General features: G+C 40.2%; 2 pseudogenes; one reads left to right on the top strand and one right to left on the bottom strand.

Moving 5' to 3' along the window:
• The first annotated feature begins 2,016 nt into the window (after window positions 1-2,016).
• On the top strand, window positions 2,017-4,334 carry LOC124973712 (uncharacterized protein C14orf28 homolog; annotated as a pseudogene).
• A 4,205-nt stretch (window positions 4,335-8,539) lies between these two features.
• Window positions 8,540-9,574, bottom strand: LOC124973711 (KH domain-containing, RNA-binding, signal transduction-associated protein 1-like; annotated as a pseudogene).
• Between the last annotated feature and the right edge of the window lie 10,550 nt (window positions 9,575-20,124).

Here is a 20,124-nt window from a genome sequence, read left to right as displayed (position 1 = left end):
TGACAGAGCTGATATCCTCATTTCTCAAATAGAGAAACTGAGACCAAGAACAAGATGGCTTGTACGAAATCATAAAACCAGGTATTGCTAAGCTGGAACTATCTTCCTGATTTCCAAGATAGCACTTTTACTCATACCAGACTCCTCTCAATTTCAGAGCCTACTATAATCTCCTCACATAAAACTTTTCTATTTCAGGCAACCAGAGGCCAGGTTGGGTCTGTGCCATGCAAGGACATTTGTCAATGCTAGTCTCCTGCGATGCAGTGCCAAATCCAGCATCTCTTCCTGTTCCTTAGCACTTATGTTCTTGTAATGAAAGAGCTGATATATCTAAACAAACCATAACTTAAGTGCCACATGATCAGGCAGTAAAGAGGCCAAACATGGATGGGTGCTGACTCATAAGGTAAGAAGAAGCCAGTTTATAAATTTTCAGACTTGTTTGTCTCTGGTGATAGGTACATAAATATTGCAATTGCTACAGATGGCTTTTTGTAAAACTTAGCTCCAGATAGTTCTCATCCCTAAGCAATTTGAACAAAACCTACTCTGTACCATTTTGGCTAGGTGCAATGACTTGCAAGCCAGTGGAAAGGAGTTGTTTTCAAATTTGAGGCAAGGTTTGATTACTCAGTGAGACATGCCAGGGCACTGTGGCTCTTCATTGGATTCCTTGCCAACCTTATTGGCTGAGAGCATATATGACTTCACCAGCTCTCTTCTTGGGACAGACACCAATCCCACGAGGTCACACCCAGGCACAATCTGAAAGCAAGATCTGAAATATTTACAGCAGTAGCAGCCTAATTTGAGACTTGTATTGGTTTCTTCCATTGCTCCAACCTGGTTGTGGTCATTTTATTGTATTAATATGTTTTATTTTCCTCTTTGTGTAACAATCTATAGCCTTGCTATTCAAATCGTTATTAAGTGTAGCTGCATCACCTGGGAGTTGGTTTAACTCACAGAATTCCACACTTCAGAGACTCAGACCTACCTCATCAAAATCTGATTTTAACAAGCTCTCCAGATGATTTTGTATGCACATTAAACTTGATCTAGAGATTTAAACCACAATTCTCTGGCTTCACCATTAATTCCTGTGCATAATTTTTCAGCTAATGGACAACTTTAGTTTGGGGTATTTAAATAGAAAAGGAAAGGATCCCCATCTGGTATCTACTGATATAAAATTTTCTTTTGATCACCAGTGGGGACTTGGAGGGGGCAGTATACACCGTGAACTGTGGTAACTGCCAGGAAATATATTTGTTTTTAAGGAATGTCTCCTTCACTTCTAGACATGCAGTTGGCCACCACACCTTTTGGGTTTCACTTCTTACATGCTTTTCTAATCAGAGTATTCCCTTCTACCACTACTGTTTGAGTTCTTGTCATCTGTGGCATGGACATTAAAATAGTCTTTCAATTGCACACTTTTACTTCCCTACATTGTTTTGCTCTCATGTAATGCATCGTCCTTCAAACTGACACAACAAAGAACCTTCTCAAAGGCAAATGTGATCATGTTGCCTTTTGCTTCATCTTCCAACGATATCTGGTAGAGTTAATACTGTCAGTTGCATTTTTCTACCTGCCTAATTCCATTTCTTTTACTTCCCTATTTTTACTCAAACCTCCCAACACACATGCTCCATGTCTCCTCCTTTGCCCAGGCTGCCTCTCTGATGGTAATACTCTTTTTTCTTTCTTTTTCAGATAATGTTCTTCTTATAAGACTTGTAATTCGGGACACTGGAGTCACTGGAAGGGGGGCAGAGGTCAGGCAGAATCTTCCTTTGTAATAAGAAGCGACTTGTCTTGCTTCCCGTGGTCCTGGCTCCTTGGGTCGGGTCGGATCTGGCCTGGAGACTGGAGCTGCTGTGACTCCCATTGCAGCAGGTACGATGGAGGTCGTGCCAGAGCCCAGCACTCATGTGGGTGCAGGGGAGGCCGAGTCAACCCAGGGTGCTAGTAGATGAGACCGCGGCGCGGTGGCAGTCCGGGTTCTCCATGAGCAAGTGGCAGCGGCAACGGGTGCAGCGGCACCGGCCATGTTTGGTCCCCAGGGAGTATGAAGAACGGTTTGAAGAAATCAAAGAATCAATTAAAAATAACTAAAACCAAGATCGATCATTTTGGAGGCTTGTTCTTCCTTGGGGAGGTGTTTTTACTATCAAAGCTGGCCGCAAAGCAGTATCCTGTACACCACTCTATGTTGAAATAAGACTGAAAAACACCTGCACCATAGATGGATTCTTGATGTTATTATATGTCATTCTTAATGAAAATTAAATTTTCCTAGGGAACTCTCTCTTCATTTTGGTACAGAGTTTGTAGACTTTTTTCTTTGTTTAATGGACACCTATAGTTTTACAACTGTGAAGCTACTTTGGATTTGGGAAAAGATGGAAAAAACAGCAATACAAATCTGAAGTTCATAAAGCTTCATTAATGATTGATTGTTTTGGGGAATGAGCATGATAACTTTACAAAAAAATCTTGAAAATCTCATGTCTACCATTCAAGAGAGTTACTGATCCAACTGGTGATGCCCAACTCAAGTACAGGAAGATCAACAGCACACAATTAATATAAATCCTCCTCAAGAAATTCCACATGGAAACTTGATACACTGGTTGTGGATGAGTTATTCTGTTCTAAGATTGGACTGTGTGAAGAGTGTGGCTGTGGTGGCTTGAGAGAATTTTCCCAGCGAGTTTTCTGCCATGGAGTTCCCCCTTTTGTTGTCCTAAACATGCAGCATTGAAAATCTGAAGATCTGGCATATGTACCATATTATTTGGATTTATCTGACCACAAATGTTTGTTGGAAGGTGCCACATTATTGAATAAAGAAGAACATCATTATTCTGCAGCTTTCCAGATTGATGGACATTGGGTGCACTATGATGGCCTCAGAAATGTGAATTTAATTTTGTTAAATAAACCCTCAGAGTTTAAAAAAAAAGATTTGTAATTCTTTTTATTGCTTCTGTGACCTCTTCTTGACCATGATTCTCTACCACGGATGTAGAGGTATCCTTGGTATTTGACTGCACCTCATCCCTGCTCCATCAGCAGTGCTTCCATGAACTGTAGAATTTGTAAACACATCTCCTTCTTTACTCTATGAGACCTTGAGGCCAGGAACTCTACCACATCCTTCTTCTGTATCATGAGTATCAAGTACTATTATCAACATAAATAGGCACTCAATAAATATTGATTGAATTAAATAAGTAAATGAATTTAGTCACTGTGCAAAATAGTTGTCACATTAACCCTGAAAATTTTGAGAAAAATATACAATAACCACATACCTAATGATATGGTCAAGGGATTAATCTTTGAGTTTCTCCAATGATGGATATTGAGGAATTGAAAGGATATTAAACAAAAAATTTCCTATATGAACTCTACCATTGTCCCAAAGGGACACAAGCTACCTCTGATCATTTACTAAACTTCTGTGACATTTAACAAATAACAGAATTACAGCCTATGGCACAGACAAGTCAGGAGACTAAAGGTCTAAGACAGTAAACACAAATCCCAGCCCCTCTCCCAGGTGATCTACAACTCTTGCCTTGTGGGTCTGATGGTGTTGTCAGAGGGAATAAAGACAAGAGGATATCTCATTTGGAGGAAACAGTTTTAGACATTAGGTATCAGCCTGTACTCCCTCCTCCCTCAGATCCCCACACTGAGGTCCAGTGAACGCTCTGCATCAAGCTCAGCTCACAACATCTCCTAAAGCTATTTGGGCCTTGAGCAGGAAGAAGTTCAGAAGCCCCAGTCCAGCATTCCTTCTCAGAGGTCACTTTCTGTCTCCCACCTCACATTCCCAGTCCCTGTTCCAGAGGCCCTGAAACCCCCTAATAACCCACTTTATGTTGATTAAAACAATAATAATGTTATTTCACATGAATGCAGCCTCACAATATGCCAGGTATGATTCTGGGTACTTTACACGTTTGTATTAGTTTAACCTTCACAATGGATTGCTTTACTAGGTACTAAACTGTACACATATTACAGAGGAGGAAAATGAAGACACCCAAAATTTCCCTGTTTTGTTTGCCTGTGTTTTCTCATCATTATGTTGCATCTTATTACTGCAGAATCCATAATGCTGACTGCTTAGTGGTTGCCTGACCCTTCAGATATTGTGCCCTGAACTTCTGAAGCTGAACCTGCACACCATTATCCCCCATTCCCCATGCTCCCTGCCACCTTTCATCCTGGCCAATCACCTGCTCACTGCAGTTCTGAAGTGGAGAGGAAATGATAGATTTAAGCTCATTTATTCTTTACTGTATTTAATATGAACATGTAATGGTGATAGAAAGAATTAAACTCAGGATGTATAATATGAGTAAAATGACTAGTGGTGACAGGTATTTATGCTATGTAATATCTGAATTGGTCAAAAAAAAAGTCAAGGTGCTATGTTAAAAATAGGTTATCTTGTAGAAGTATTTTAGGCATCCAGGATCTGTAAACTCTCTTTGTAATAAAACACAAGACATTCATTAACAAATAAAGTATCAGTACAGAGTAAGAACCAAACCATCACGGCTTCATTATACAGAGAGATAATCTATAGAAACACCGGACTCAGGGTTTCACTGACCCCTGAACAGCCTTGCCCATGATTGACACACTCACTCTCACATTTTCATACTTCAGATAATAGCAGCTCTCCATTTCATTCTCAGTTTTGAGGTCAGTGTCAGCATAAGGTGTTTCAGCAATGATTTCCCTTTTTAGTCAGGTGGAGTCAGGTGGGATAGGCAATTTGGGGAACGAGGAACTGGAGCCGTCGATGTACAGTGCAGGGCTTGGAATTGTATTGCAGACTACATCTGAATTTCTCACAGTGATAGATTCCATTACTCTAGTTCATACTTCTAAATCAGAATCTCCTAAGTGTGACCAAGTTTTATCCACATGTATAAAACTATGAATTTACAAAGACGATTCTAATACTCACTGATTCAAAAATGCTGCTAGATTTATCACCTCAGAAGAGAAAGAATGCTACTAGCATATATGTTCTGTTCCAATAAGATTAAGAAATATAAATGAGCTACTGATAAACCAAAAGCATTAGGAAACCAGAGACAGTCCTTCAGTAGAGAAGAGTTCTGATAATATGAAAATGGACTCTGCAAAGTCTCCTAAATGATGACTATTCCACAGAGTTCCAACTTGAGAAAATAAGGGAGAAATGAATGTTCAGCTGGCCCTCACCTAAGAGAAGCATATATTCAATTTTTTTTAAGAATAAGAGATAAAATATCAGTAAGAATATGAATTTTAGAAAAGTTTCAAGGAGGATTTTTTTTCTTTTTTTCTTTTTTTTTTTTTTTTTGGTAGTTTACTGATTATCCGACACATTTAAACTGCAAAGAAATTTGCAAATGTTTGATTAATACAATGTGAGGAGGGACATATTCAACTATCTACTCCACAAAAGTAGGTTGAGCTCTGGATCTGTAAGTGTCCAAACCCACAAAGGTAAATTTCCAGATTTTTCTTCCCATTGTCTGCCAACTTCTGCTCCCCTGCTGATGACAGTGCTTGCCTGGATCAGGGATGTCATCAAAGACAAAGCTCTGGTTTCATACAAGCAAGACCCACACTGAACTGCAGGAGCTTTGGGTCCTTTTTAACCAAGACAGGTCATTAAAAGAAATGAAAATATTTGTTCTGCAGGCTTAATTAAGGAAGTTAATTTCAGGCCCTATCAGGCCCATTAACCTTTCTCTGTTCCTAAAATATCTTATGCAATGTCAGAAAGAAGCAAACGAGGGAAAATGAGCAGGGTAATTAAACCTGCTTAACCTTAAAATGGAAATGTGTCAGGGGATAGAAGTAATTGTTATGATGCTCCTTACCTGTGTTTATGACCTCAAAACATAGAACCCATATGCCTCATTTTTCTATGCTCTATCACTTTTCCTTTGCTATGGTGTTAGACAATTTGGCTGACTGATTTACTTGGGATGTCTGATCCAAACCATGAGAACTCAGTTCTGAAAAATCTGGAATGTTATCGCTGCCTTGGTATAGGAAACAAATATTGCTGGTTTCTATAAAGATTTCTTGCTGCACAGAACATATCTAGTTTTTTAAGGAGATAGTTTTCCTTGACCCAGAAATACCTGGTCACTGGTTTCTCTTTCCCTGCTGGAAGAATATGGTCTGGCTAGGGTTGAGTTTAGTTCAAGATCTGGGAGAACCTTATGGATATAGTTTTGAGAATATATCATAAATCCTTCTGGAATGATAAATTTTATGATCTGGATAGGTTCAGAGGTAAAATGATTGGATTATGAAATCTTTAACTTCACAGTGAATTAATTCATTTGATGGATTAATAATTTCAGTGTACTACTGGGTGGTAACTAGGCAGGCGGGCATGGCTGAAGGAAGTAGGTCACTGTGGGTGTGCTCTTGGGGATTTTATTTTATCCTTGGCTCCTCAGGTTCTCTTTCTCTCTGTGTCTCTGTGTCTCTGTGTCTCTCTCTCTCCCTCTCTTTCCACCCTCCCACATCTCTCCTTTCTCCTCTCTCTTTCCTGTCTTCCACACCTTTCCACCATGCTGTTCTGCCTCACTTGAGGCCCACAGAAATGGAGTTGGCCAGCAATGAACCAAACCTCTGAAACCATGAGCCCAGGATAAACTTTCCCTCCTCTAAGTTGTTCTCATCAGGTATTTTGGTCACAGTGATGAATAAAACAATAATGTAAGACCGAGTATGAAAGGGAAAGGTCATAGCAAAAATAGAGCTGCCTAGTCAATCCCAGCAGAGCCTCTCAGGGAGGTTCTTACCATCAGGCTCACATCCTGGTGGGGAACCATTGACAGTGGGGAAGAGAGCTGCAGCAGCTATTTCTCTTCTGTTCAGTCCCCTCACTTCCTCTAAGTTCAGAGTCCTGGGTTAAACCATGTAGGAGGCAAGCATTTCCCACCAATCCAAACCAATCAGAAATACTGCAAATTCTGAAAATTATCATATGCATTCAGGTCTCTATTAAATACAAGTAGATTATGCATACTACAAATTACTTGTAATGACTTGGTATTCCCCAGGAGCCTCTCAGTCCAATCTCTAATATCAGGTTTGTCATAAAATAAAGGACACTTGTATCTTTACTTGCAGAACTATATATAATCCCCAAATGATAATCATCACTCATCACTATAAAATGGAGAAAACCTGGAACCAGTCTTACTTGCTTATTTTATGTAAGAGCAACCTGAGATGCAAAGCTCTATTTTTTTTTATTAAAAAAGGTCTAAACTTTATTGACAAACTGCTGCCGACATTTTGACATAAGTTTAAGCTACCTATTTAGGCAGACGTACACATGTAGCATTTAATCTTCTGAGAATGAAATGGGAGGCAGTACAAATCTAATTAGGACTTTAACTTATGTAAAAAGTGGATTTTGATTCCTTTTTCATTCAGCTGCAGTGTCCCTTTTTATATCATGCTAGTGTTGAGACATACTTGACTACCTTGGGAACAGTTCAATATTGACAACTGTCAACTTAATGAAAAACTTCAGCTTTTGGCCCTGGTGTCCAAATGAGCTTTTTGTGGAGTGCAGATCTCAAATGGACAAAATACTTTTAGTCTTCCTGAATACTGCAACTTTAATTATTAGTACTACTACTTAAAGAATGTAACTAAAAAGCTCTACATCAAATTAAATTTAGATGGCCAGCCCCTCTGCCCCAATCATACTCTTCAAAACTTACCCTCTGCTAAGTATCTCTCAACACTGTATGTCTGGGGCTAGATTTCGAAACCCACATAATGAAAAAGTCAGTTTTACAAAGCTAATTTTGTTGTTTTCTTTTTAAAATCAATTAACGTTAAAATTGCATCAACTATTTAATTCATGAGGATCTTTCATATTAATATTTAACTTAAGAATCAACTGCCATGTGATTTTAAAGAAAACATTTCTAGAGACTTCTGAGCTCACTTTTGCATGGTGGCAACTACTGCCATTAACATTTGTGATTTTAAATTTTAAACAGCCCTGAATTTTGAAATGTAGCCTAGTTTGGGATTCTGCAACTACAACTTTATGGGATGCCTCAAATCAAAACTAAGAGAAAGTTAACAAGCCTTTATTTCAGAACCTTTAAGCAAGCAATGTCACTTTTGAAACTAACAGGTTTGTGGTTTTTCTTTTTTTTTTTACTCAACTACTTCTTTTATTATAAAAGGTACCCATCTGTTTATATTTAAACAAAAAAGAAAAAAGCATCTACACACTTAAAATATTAATTTGATATTCCTAAATCTATTTTAACTCATTTTAAAATGCTGCATACAGAAGCCAGAATGCAGAGTTAAGAATGAAGGAAGGTGGGGCGAAGAAGGGGACCAAGAAGGAAAACACTTAGACAATTACTTGTCTGTTGTGGGTAAAGCAACAGGAATACTGGGAAATAAAAGAAATCAGTAACAACTTTGCCCATAACTGATAGTTTTCCCCTCCTGTTTGTTTTTAACAATGTCCATATGGGTGCTCTCTGTATGCTCCCTTCACTGGCCTAGCTGGAGGACCCTTTAGTGATGGCCTGGTCCCATTGCAGTCATCTTGGCCATAAGCTTCATAAGAATCTTGAACCTCCCCATGTCCATAGTCATAATATTCTGAGTCCCCTTGGCTCTGGCTGTAATAGCCTTGTAGCCTTCATAACTCTGTTCTGCATATGTATCATCATATCCATATTCTTCTTCTGTTTCTGGTGCAGGGGGTGGGGGCAAAGGTGTTCTCTGGATGCCTGCTCTCCCATGCTCTTGGTGCTGGAGCACTCCTCACAGTAGGTGGGGGTGGCACTCCTCGGGTCACAGTGGCACCTCTGGTGATGGCACCTCTCACTGGCGTACCACCACCAAAGTTCCCCAAGGTGGTCCAACACCACAGCCCCTGGGAACAGATGTAGGGGGAGGTGCAACACCCCAGCCTCTCACTGGCACTCCAGGTCCACAAGAGGGCTCAGCTACTCCATTCAAGTAGGACAGCTCTAGAAATTACTCCTGGCAGATATCATCCATCATATCTGGTAGTAAAAATTTCTTCACTTCTTCCATGGCATGGACCATAAGAGCGTGAGTCTCACATGGGGGTCCAAAGACTTAAATGAAGACATGTAGATGCATATTCAGGTGGGCATACCTTGGGTCTCCACCTTTGCGAAGCTCTTCCTCCTTGGCTTTGTCTCTCGTTGAGCCTTTTCCCAGCACAGAGATCTTTGCACAGTTTCTTCCTGTAGTCTTTTGATCATATTCCCTTGTCCAAGAATCTTCCCCACAAAATTGAACTTTGGGTCCTGCTTGACAGGTATCAGAATCCACTCTTTCAGCTTCATGTTCTTATGAGAAAATAAATCCAAGTGATTCTCCTCCTCATCCTTTTTTGAATCCCTTTCTGAATCTTCTCAATTTCTGCCATCAGCAGCTGCACTGCATGAGTGAAGGATGGTTTGAGCGAGTCCTCAGCAGTGAGTTCGGGCAAGTACTTGTTCTCCGGCTCCATCTTGACCAAGGTCCTGGCTGAGGGGGGTCAACAGTGGGGTTGGCGCCGGCCCGCCCACTGTTGTGTCCGGACCTGTGGCCGAGATGGGCAGCAGTGGTGGCGGCTGCTTGGCTGGTGAGACCCGGACACCCCCTCAGGGTCCCCCTCTGCCTCCCCAGGAATGGTGTGGCAGCGGCGACGGACGAGATGGCATCTGATGCACGGAGGGGTGGGCACCTGAGGGTCCTTGGAGCCGCTGCGGCCTGAGGACCAGTCATGAGTGCGGCAGGATTGTCCCTGGGCTGCATCGGGGAGGATGTGAGCTCAAGAAAGCAAGCAAGGAAGTGATGTGGCAAAGGCCCCAGCGGCAGTTGGTAGGGGTAGGAGAGTGGGAGCGACAGCGACCGAGGCCTACTGAGCGACCCAGCGAGAGAGCACCGGAAATGAGCAAAGATTTATTTTTTTGATTTGGAGGGATAGAGGTAGGAGGGCTACTTGTTTTTAAGACTCAAAGATAGACTCAGAATTTGGACCAGAATTCATTTGGGTTTCTACCTGTTTCCCCTCCAATGCTCATGCTTCTTTACTAATAAATATGCAATGTTTTTATTGTTGTTTAATTAGATTTTCCAAAATCTCTCCAAAAATAAAACATTTCTTCAGCATTGCTCTGCTTGAAACTCTACTAAATACTGTGCATAGACAAAAAAAGATGTACCCTGATCTTTATTATAACATCTATTTTTTCTTTATTTGAGTGCTAAGAAAAATCAAACTTAAAATTTTTCAAGTACTGACAAAGGACAACAAAGTAATTTTTTAAACCCAAATATATACCATTGGAATTTATTTGGGCCCTTGTACCCCTCCATCAACCTTAATGATCGATTCATCCTTCTATTCTAAGCAGTCATAAATATAGTGCAGCCTAAATCCACCATTACATTCATCTATTCTGTCTCAGTTGTTAAAAAATTATTCATTTTCCATCAAGATTCAGCTGGATCATGTGGCATACCTGCAGTCACTATCAACTCATTAATCTTTGCTGAGCATTGCACTTAAAATGGTTGAGATTTAAATAGTCATGTGAAAAATTATCTGGGTGAAGCTTGGGTTCTTCCTGTAGGCTGAGATTTTCTTTCCTATGGAATGATGCTTTCTTATGTGTTTATTTTTAAGTCATTTCCTAACTGAACCAGCACATCTGCCCTCACTCTGCAAAAAAAAACCCAGAGCAGGGGCATCTTCCAAGAGTTACAAGAAAGGCAGAACAGACAATGGCCAATATTTGGACTCTGGTGTTTATGCAAGCCCAGATGTTTGGCTCTCCCTTATTCCCTCTGCTACTTCTGCCCCTCTCAGGCATCATGGCTCATATAGGGTTCTTGTGGCTACCATTGGCTGATTTTAATTAGTGTGTAGTACTGAGCATCATTACCATGTTGGTGGTGTTTCATTTCAGTGTACTTAAATACCATGAGCTGAAGTCACAGCTCATGACAGCCACAGGGAAGCCATCCTTGAACTAAGCAGGGAGGTAATTAGAATAGGCAGGAGTGGCAATTGTTCATGCTGGCCTCTCCTGCGCTCTGGCCCAGCCAGCCTCTTTTGGTGTCACATCTTTCTTTCTTTGTCTTATTCATTTTCTCTCTAGTAATGGTTCCTCTGAAGCAGGTGCTTAAAAAGGATGACAATGTTATGAGCAAGAAAAAATAGCAAGTAGAAATGCACAATGTTTGTCCTGAGAAGCTGCCCCTGGTGGGCTTAACATCACGGTGGAATAAAAGCAGAATGAATTTCCCAGAGTGGTAGCTAATGTGCCTTTATGGCTCACCCTACAGGAAGGCAAACAGAGCTTTCTTTCCTTTGTACTAAAGAAAGAGAAGAGAGATGCAAATAGTAGTTAACCAAAGATCAATGATAGATATATTTTGAGTTCACTTCAGCAAAAAGCATTCATCATAGGCAGTCACAAGACTTACATTGGTGATACTTTTCCACCTACACTAACCACCCCTGCCAGAGTCAGAAGTAAAGTGCAAGGAGTTTTCATTGGTTAAACAAAAAAAAAATTATTTTTGTACCCATGACTCCTATAATAACATTTTCTAGACCCCAGCCTTCCCCTGAATTTTAATAAGACCAATTGATTTTCCAAACCACCCAGTCTGCTTCCATGCTTGAGTAGTTTTAAGTAGAAGTAAGTACTAAGGAAAAAAAATCAACCAGATAAAGTGATAGAGAAGAAATAAGGAGAGAGAATGGCCAAGAGAGGCCACTGTGAAAAGGTTAAATTTAAAATGAAGCATGAAAATGAAGAGCATCCAGGCTGAGAGCCAGAGAAGGAAAGAAAACAGCAGGTGCAAATCTCCTGGGTTCAAAAAGATCAAGGAGTGTTATAGAAACTGTCAGAAGGCCAGGAGGGCTGAGGAATAGTGACAAGGAGAACAGGAATATGGAATGAGGATGGAAAGTTAGCAGATTGTCAGGAGCCAGATCCCACGTGGTGTTTAAGGCAGGGTAAGAAGTGTTTCCTAAGCAGAGTTGGAAGTCATTCAGAGATTTTAGCAGGGGAAAGACATGAATCAATTTTGTCTTATTTTGCTTCATAAATATCCCTCTGGGTACTATCCAGTCAATGACTTGTTGGAGTGGCATGGGAGGACAGAGTGGCAGCAGGGACATTCATTAGATAGCCACTGCAGGAACCTGGCAGCAGATAATGATGACTTGGGTTAGGATGCTTGCAAGAGGAGATGTAACAGTTGGAGGTACACTGTGGATGCCTTCTCCATCTCATTGTCTTGATAGAGTCTTCCCTATCCAGATATTAAATATTCTACATAATAAATACTAAGCGAAAATAAATGGGTCTGAGAAGGTAAAGGCAGAACCAGAAACCAGTAGAAGCCACAATCACAGCCCACTATGGTGACAGTCATTACAGAGTCACAGCACCTGTGGGCACACAGGGCCCACACTGCCTAGAAAACACAGCAGTCATATGGTAAAAACAGGGACAGAAGCCAAGGATCTAAGGCTGGAAAGCAGATTTTTGCTTCTGACTTTCTGTTTCATGGCATCAAGTAGGAATCAAAGAGAAGATTTTCTTGATCTAACATGATTAGCCATCAGATTTTCAGGTGTAGAATGATGGTGTCTCTTCTTCAACTCCAATGATTAAGTGCCATCTGAAATGGCTGACAGAAAGCCCTGTCGTTACTTGAGTCTAAATTGTTGAAGCATTAGAATTATATGGTGCTTTTATTATCTTATGGAATGCATATCCCTTGGGTACTCCTTTGAGTTCAACTAAAATGACAGTTTAATTCTCAGTAAATGGGTGCTAATTAAAATGCAGGGGGAAAGACTCATAATTGAATAATGAGAATAATGCAGCATACATTTGTTTAAAAGTTCCTGTAAACTGAATTTAGGGATCAAAAAATGGTCTCGAGGAGCTCAGGGGCAAAACCAATGCACTGCAGAGCCTTTAATACTCAGTGTGTATGAGTATTAAATCTGCCTAAATCTGCCTTTGGAGTAGGAATTCGGTTTTAAAGCAACTGCACATTTATCTCTTGCAAAATGCTTTCGAGCATGTTCCTCACTTCTAGATTTTGTGATGTGTCAGCCGGAGTAAAACCCGTGGTCTTGAAATCTTTTTCTGACTTATTCTTGGATAGGTAGTTGTGATCCACTTGATCAGTGGATTCAAGTCTCTAGAATGTAGCAGCAGCCTTTGACATAGTAATGCTTTCATGAAACCACAAAACTAGACAGTGCCAAGATTAGAAGTCTTTGGAAGGAAGCAAATGTGGATGAGTGGAAAGAGCTCTGAATTCCAATCCTAACCTTGCCAGTAATTCTCGCACAGTATGTAAATATTACCCCAGATTCTCACATTTAGTTAAACTTGTTTGGAAGACAAAATGAGATAATACATTTAAAAGCAACTTGAAAAGGAAAAAGAAATGATATAAATGAAATAAAACTCTGAAAACCAGTTTACTCTTGTACAAATAAACAGGCCTCAGATTTACTTTCCTAATTAAGAGCACAGTGGAATCAATATATTTTAACAAGGCAGGACTGTAATGGGCAGGCTCATTACCATGGTATATTATTAGGAAAATCTGTATTATCCTAAAGTATAAAATGTAACCTTAATCCCATGATGCTCAATTTATTTATTTGCCCCCAACCTCTACTGTTGGGATAATTGGATTAACTTTCATGCTTCTCAGTTTCTAAATTTCCTTTATCTTTTCCATCCCAGTGATAGTTCATTTCAAAGACTTTAGGATTGTATTGAATTCAACATATTCACTGAGTTTCTGTCCTGTCCTTAAAGATCTATGGGAAAAATAAATTCTATAACCTCCTTCTATGCCTAACAACTTTTTACAGTGAGTAAATTCTGTACAATCTGAATTCCTTGATTGTGAAAAAATGTCCCGAGGGCCAACCTTGGAGAGGCCTCCCATACACTTCCTAATTCAACACAGTTTAGAGGCTTGATAGCTCCAGAAGAGCTGCTTAGACACCCCCTTATGAATATGCAAAGACAATCTCACACTTACAAAACAAACTGATATAGCAATTATGGTCTGTGATTAATCAAACCTCTATTCACTTCCCTCTGCTTTGAGAACCTTCATCAATAAAATGTGTTGCTACACAAACTTAGCAATAAGGACTTGGTTCCCTTAAAAAATGATTGCCTAGAGGCCAGCTTGCTTAGAAGATCCAGGCTGGGCTTTTTCTTTAGCTTCTAATTTGATTTCCTGTAAAAATCCAAGCTGATCATTCAGTTAAAGGAAGATTGGAAAGTTGCTCACACATTCCTCATTTAAACAAGTTAGAGTTTACACACACACACAAATGCACACACACACACACACACACACACACACACACACACAAACCAGGTCCTTTCTTCCACTTGCTTTTGCAACTGCTTCTTGGAAAACATCCAAGCTTAGGCCAAGGAAATGCATAAAAGAGAAGCTGCTGACTTTCCAAGCATCTGGTGAATTCACAACTTTCATTGAGCCTTACATAATGTATCATCAATATTCATTCTTTCATAGACATCTACCTTAGTCATTCCCACCTCCCCCAGGAAACACGATCAAGAGAAAACATAAGGCATTATATTGCAAATTCTGGATGGAGAATGCACAGGGATAAAAATTCACCTCCTGGCTTAGTAACTGATTTTCAGAGTGACCTTAAAATATCACTTAAAACAACATATGTCATGGATCCCATAGTTCCCAAATGGAGAGAAATACTTCATGACACAAGAAACCTACCCCTACAAATAGCTTAAGGTATTTTGTAAGCTTTCTACATTGTCAGATCCCAACTAGATTAGTCAAAAACCTCTTTGTAGGATTTAGGCTCTAATTTCCTTCAGCAGGTAGTGGGCCAGCGGTCTACATTTCCCATTTCTGGCAAAAATTTTACTTTTCCACTGAGGAAAGAATTTAGGTAGATGTGGTAGAACCCAGGTATGTGGAAATTGGTTTCTGGTATTAGTAATCAAATATGTTAACCTCTGAGCTACAATATTTATTTTGGAAAAATACCATACTACATGATGGATACAGAATACAGGTTATTTCATATAAAGTTCACATTTAATTGTTTTAAGCCAAATAACATTGCTTTTGCTCCTTTCTCAGGTATTTTCATGCAATAAACTTGATCAGAGAATGATGTGTTTCCTTTTTTAAGACTCTATAATTTGTCTGTATCACACCCAGCTATCACAGGGTCAATTATGTTCATTATATTTTCTTATTTTCTGATGTGATCTTGATGCTTTGCTATTTGAGGGCCTTCAATACCCAGAGTCATACTGTTCCTCCAAGGACTAATTCTGAAAGATAGTAAACAACTTACTTTGGAGCATGCCTCTCAGACTTAAACCAACCATACCCTTATCTAACCCTTACATATTAAGTTAGCATTTCCCTACCTGAAATCATCCCAAGGCCAGGTACCAGCATTTAGAGACTATCCCTGTAGTAAAAAGGCCCCCACATTATTCAAAATAGCCAATCATAAACTTCTACCCTGACTTGCCATCTCCCTGGAAATCCCTTAAAGTCTTTGGTCCATGCCTTCCCTCACCACCTTCTGCCTTCTGACCAACACTGGCGTGCCCCCTGGGAAGTGTAAGTGAAACAAATTGTCTTTCCATGGCATTAGTCTCTATGTCATCACCTAGTCACCTCCATCAATTGACACCCACAGGTTCAGATGAGACCTGTGTCTACCTTCTGTATAGTTGGATAAGGTGTTAATATCTTCTGATAGAGGATAAGAAATAGCAACAGGTAATTGTCCTATCTCTGAGATTTTTCTTTCTTTCTTTAATTTATTTGTTTATTTTTGGTAACAGGGATTGAACCCAGGAACACTTAACCACTGAGCCACATCCCCAGACCTTTTAATATTTTATTTAGTGACAGGGTCTCACTGAGTTGCTTGGGGCCTCGCTAAGTTGCAGAGGCTGACTTTGAAATCACGATCCTCCTACCTCAACCTTCTGAGCTGCTGGGATCACAGGCATGCGCCACCATGCCCAGCACCCTCTGAGAATTTTAATCCCCACTCAACTCTGAACTTCTTGAGGTAACTGGGCAATACTGAACTCTGAATCCCTGGAACAACTTAGAGTACATGTGAGGTTCTGATTAAACTAACTATATAAATTCATAAATAAGAAAATGGCTCAAGTAATATTTTCCATTAGTGTGATGGTGGCAGTGGGACTGTCAGGGCTATTCAAAATATGGTCCAGAATCATCTAAGGACCTGTTGGAAGATAAGATTCTCCAAGGACTTGAGACTTGAATCCCAGTCTCTTGACCAGGCCCAGGAACTTGCCATTTAAACAAATGGGCACCTTTAGATAAGAGAACCTCCGTTTTGTTTTGCTTTGTTGTTTTGCTTTTGTCTCAAAAGCATCATTCTTGACTTTGGTGGTTCTCCTCAGTCAACATGAAGCAAATGATGATTCTAAGAAGTGAGGAACTCATGCCAAAGACTTTACATTCATACTTGCTCTGAGCACCTGTATTTCTGATATTCCAAAAACTTATCAGTTACGCCATCACCTGGGGTGAACCCTTGGTGCTCATCCATCTTTATGTCAGATACACAAAGTCAGTTCCTCCTACATCTGCTTTGCCATCTGATCAACATGATTGATTTATTAAGATTTTCCAGTAAGGAGATGAATTAACCTTTGAATCAAGTGGCATGTGTGCATGTGCACTTGCATGTGCCCAAAGCATGTGTTCTCACATACATGTGTGTTTCAATGTTTTGGTTCTCTTTTGTTTTTCTTTATTCAATTCACTCCCTCTTTTACAACTAATTGAGTGTGACTTCTTAATGGTATGGGTCACACATGCTCCTCAGTCAACTTGTCATCTTATGCCCTTATCTTCTTCTCAGAACATTTGTAGGAGACGTCTACCTGCTTCAGCTACATGTTATAGAAAGGTTCTTAAGAAACACTTATGGAATTTTATTTTCTTCCAAGCATAACACCCACAAAAGTACCTTCTAATGAATATTCAGGGATGTGTTCTTGGGGAGCACCAGGACCTGCTTTGTGAAGGAGCACTCCTCTGATAATAACTGATGTGAGTCAAAGTTTTATCTAAGCCTTCAGTGAAGTTTCCCATTCACCCTTCTTTCTCAGAACTGGCATTTCTAGCATTTCTGTCAATATTGTCCCCACAGCTCCTGTGACAGGACTAAAACTCCTCAAGGGTAGTGAGTGATGTCATATTTTCTTTCTTTCCCTGTCATCTCACCCATTATTTTTCCTAAGCTCATCAGGAGAAACCCAAGACAGATACTTTTATGAAGGTGACAGTGCAGCCTGTAATTGAGTAATTAGCTAAAGCTCAGTCTCTCAGTGCTCAAAAATCTAGAGTTAACTGAGTGCCACTGGCAAATTTGGTGGAAACAGCTTTCCCATAACCTTCTCTGGGCCTCAGGGAAATTCACATGGTCTACTTGAAGGGCAGAGGTTCCCTTTTTATGATGTCAATTATGTCTCCCCTTGGCTTCACGGCCTACATTTGGGCTGCCCTGGAATTCATTAATGTCCTTTGTTGGCTGCCTTTATCATGAACCTATCCTCTCCTAGGAGACTCCTGAAGCCGCAGTTATGTTGATCTTCATAGGATCTGGCCTACTTCAAAGTTTCCATGGTATAAGTTTTGAGCAGAAATGAAAGAAAATACATAGAAGAAGAGTTCTTCTCTGACAGTAAAATGACTCCATAAAGTGAAAATAAAATGGCTTTTTTTCAAGGTCTTTTATTCTGCCCTTGATGTGAACATTATATCATTTGATTTTATTTTTCAACTACTATCATGAAACCATGTCCCTCAAAGAACAATTTAAATAAGAAAACACTTGCCACTGGTTCTCTTTAACTCTGGATCAGACAACAGTGAGAATGTGATCACATCCAAGCCCAGAGTCCTCTGCTCTGCTTGCCCCAGGGATTCTGGGCAGGAAGAGGGAGTTCCCCTCTCCTAGTGGTCCTCGCTCTAGGGCCAGCCATCAGCACTACAGCTCCAGCCTGAACATCCACTGCTCCGCCTCCTATGAGATCCCAAGGAAGAAAGCCTCCAGCAGCCTTCTCAGCTCACCCCAGGTGCTACAGAGCAGTTTCCTTTCAGATCCTTTGTTAAGGGGGACTTAGCCAGATACTGACACAGAAATGAGAGTGAGTCCTCTGCCGCTATCCAGTAAAATTTCCAAATAAATCAGAGAATCTAAATTGGATATAGTAAGTGTCTCTCCCAGCTATCCCTAGGGAAATAGTGACTGCCAGCAGGTGGTTCAGAGTGACTCTTCATAATATTCATGTCATGTTGCTTAAAGATGTGAAAAAAAATACAGGTGTACTGGCTTCTGGTGTTTGACAAACCAGACTGCTGTTGTATCATATTTGAACAGACAGCTGTATCTGGATGTGCTAGGGAAACCCTTCCCAGGCAATTAAAGAAGGTCAGCAAAAATTTGTCAGACTAGTTAAAAACTGGTGAGCACCTAATTCTGTGAAAATCTAGTGGCAAGCTATGCACACTGTTGGTTCTTTCATAGACATGTTTGTTCATTCACCCATCCCTCATTCACTAGATATCCAACAACTAGTTAACCAAGCTCCATTATTGTTTGGATATGCGGTGTCCTCCAAAAGCTCTTGGGCTAATGCAGAGATGTCTGGAGGTGAGACGATTGGATCACGAGAGCTACAACCTAATTAATTCATCCTAGTTTGAATGAAATAATTGGGTGGTAACTGTGGTTATGTGAGGTGTGACCAGAGGATGTAAGTCACATGGCGCTCTGCCCTGGAAGGGTGTCTCTTCCATGAAACCCCTTCCTCACTCTCTGCTTCCTGGTTACCATGAGGTGAGTAGATTTCCTCCTCCACACCCTTTCCCCATGGTGTTCTGCCTCACCTTGTGCCCAGAGCAAAGGAGTCAGCCATCTATGGACTAAGAACTCTGGAACTACAAGCCCCCAAATCAATTTTCTCTCCTCAAAGTTGTTCTTGACAGGTATTTTGGTCATAGTGATGCAAAGTGTTAGTCATAGTGATGACTAACACAAGCTCTAATCTGTGCCTATCTCTGAGGTAGGTGATAGGCACACACCATCCTGGCCAACACAGAACCTATAGTGACCACGCCTATACATTCTCATGCATCAGTTAGAACTTTTCCTGAAAAACTTACAGAATACAATTATTGCTAATAAAACAAGATTTTCAGTAATATTTATTTAGTTTTTTAACTGAAAATTAAAATGTAGAACAAATGAAGATTGTATACCCTGAATTCAAAGTCAAATAGAAGTTTCTGTCTAAACCAAGAATACAGCCAACATGATATAATCTCTCTCTGGTTTTCTCACTAATCAACACTTCATGCCTTTGCAAGAGGAAGTCTATAGAACACTTGATTCCCATGACTAGAAAGAGTGTAAATCAGATTGGGCATAGAAGTAAAACTAGCAAACCAAACAATAAAACACAGTCATATAAAAAGAAATAGTTTGCATTCTGTGTAATGCCTTAAGTCTGACAATAAGAAAAGCATCATCCTAATTCTGAATTAGTTATCATGACAGTATCTTCCTTATCTCCATCCACACCTATTCCCACTGCACATAAGGCTGACCTCTTCTGCCCTGGGTGGCCACTGGAAGCCTTCCCAAAACTCACTGGCAAGAACAATTTAAGAGCTTGCTTAAATTGGTGGTTTAGAATTTATCACATCACAATCAACTAACTAGAAGAAAAGGAGGACAAGAAGCTTTTAACTTAAGCATGAGGAGTGCAAGTTAATGTGGCAAGAAGAAGAATGGAGCCAGTCACAATGGTACACACCTGTAATATCAACAGCTAGAGAGGCTGAGGCAGGAGGATCACAAGTTCGAGGGAGCCTCAGTAACTTAGCACAACTGTAAGCAACTCAGTGAGACCTTGTCTCAGAAGAAAAAATTATAAAGGACTGGGGATG

The sequence above is a fragment of the Sciurus carolinensis genome, unplaced genomic scaffold, assembly GCF_902686445.1.
Source record: "Sciurus carolinensis unplaced genomic scaffold, mSciCar1.2, whole genome shotgun sequence".
In the NCBI taxonomy this organism is placed as follows: Eukaryota; Metazoa; Chordata; class Mammalia; order Rodentia; family Sciuridae; genus Sciurus; species Sciurus carolinensis.
Note: the sequence above shows the minus strand (reverse complement) of the source record. Positions and strands in the feature narration are given on the sequence as shown.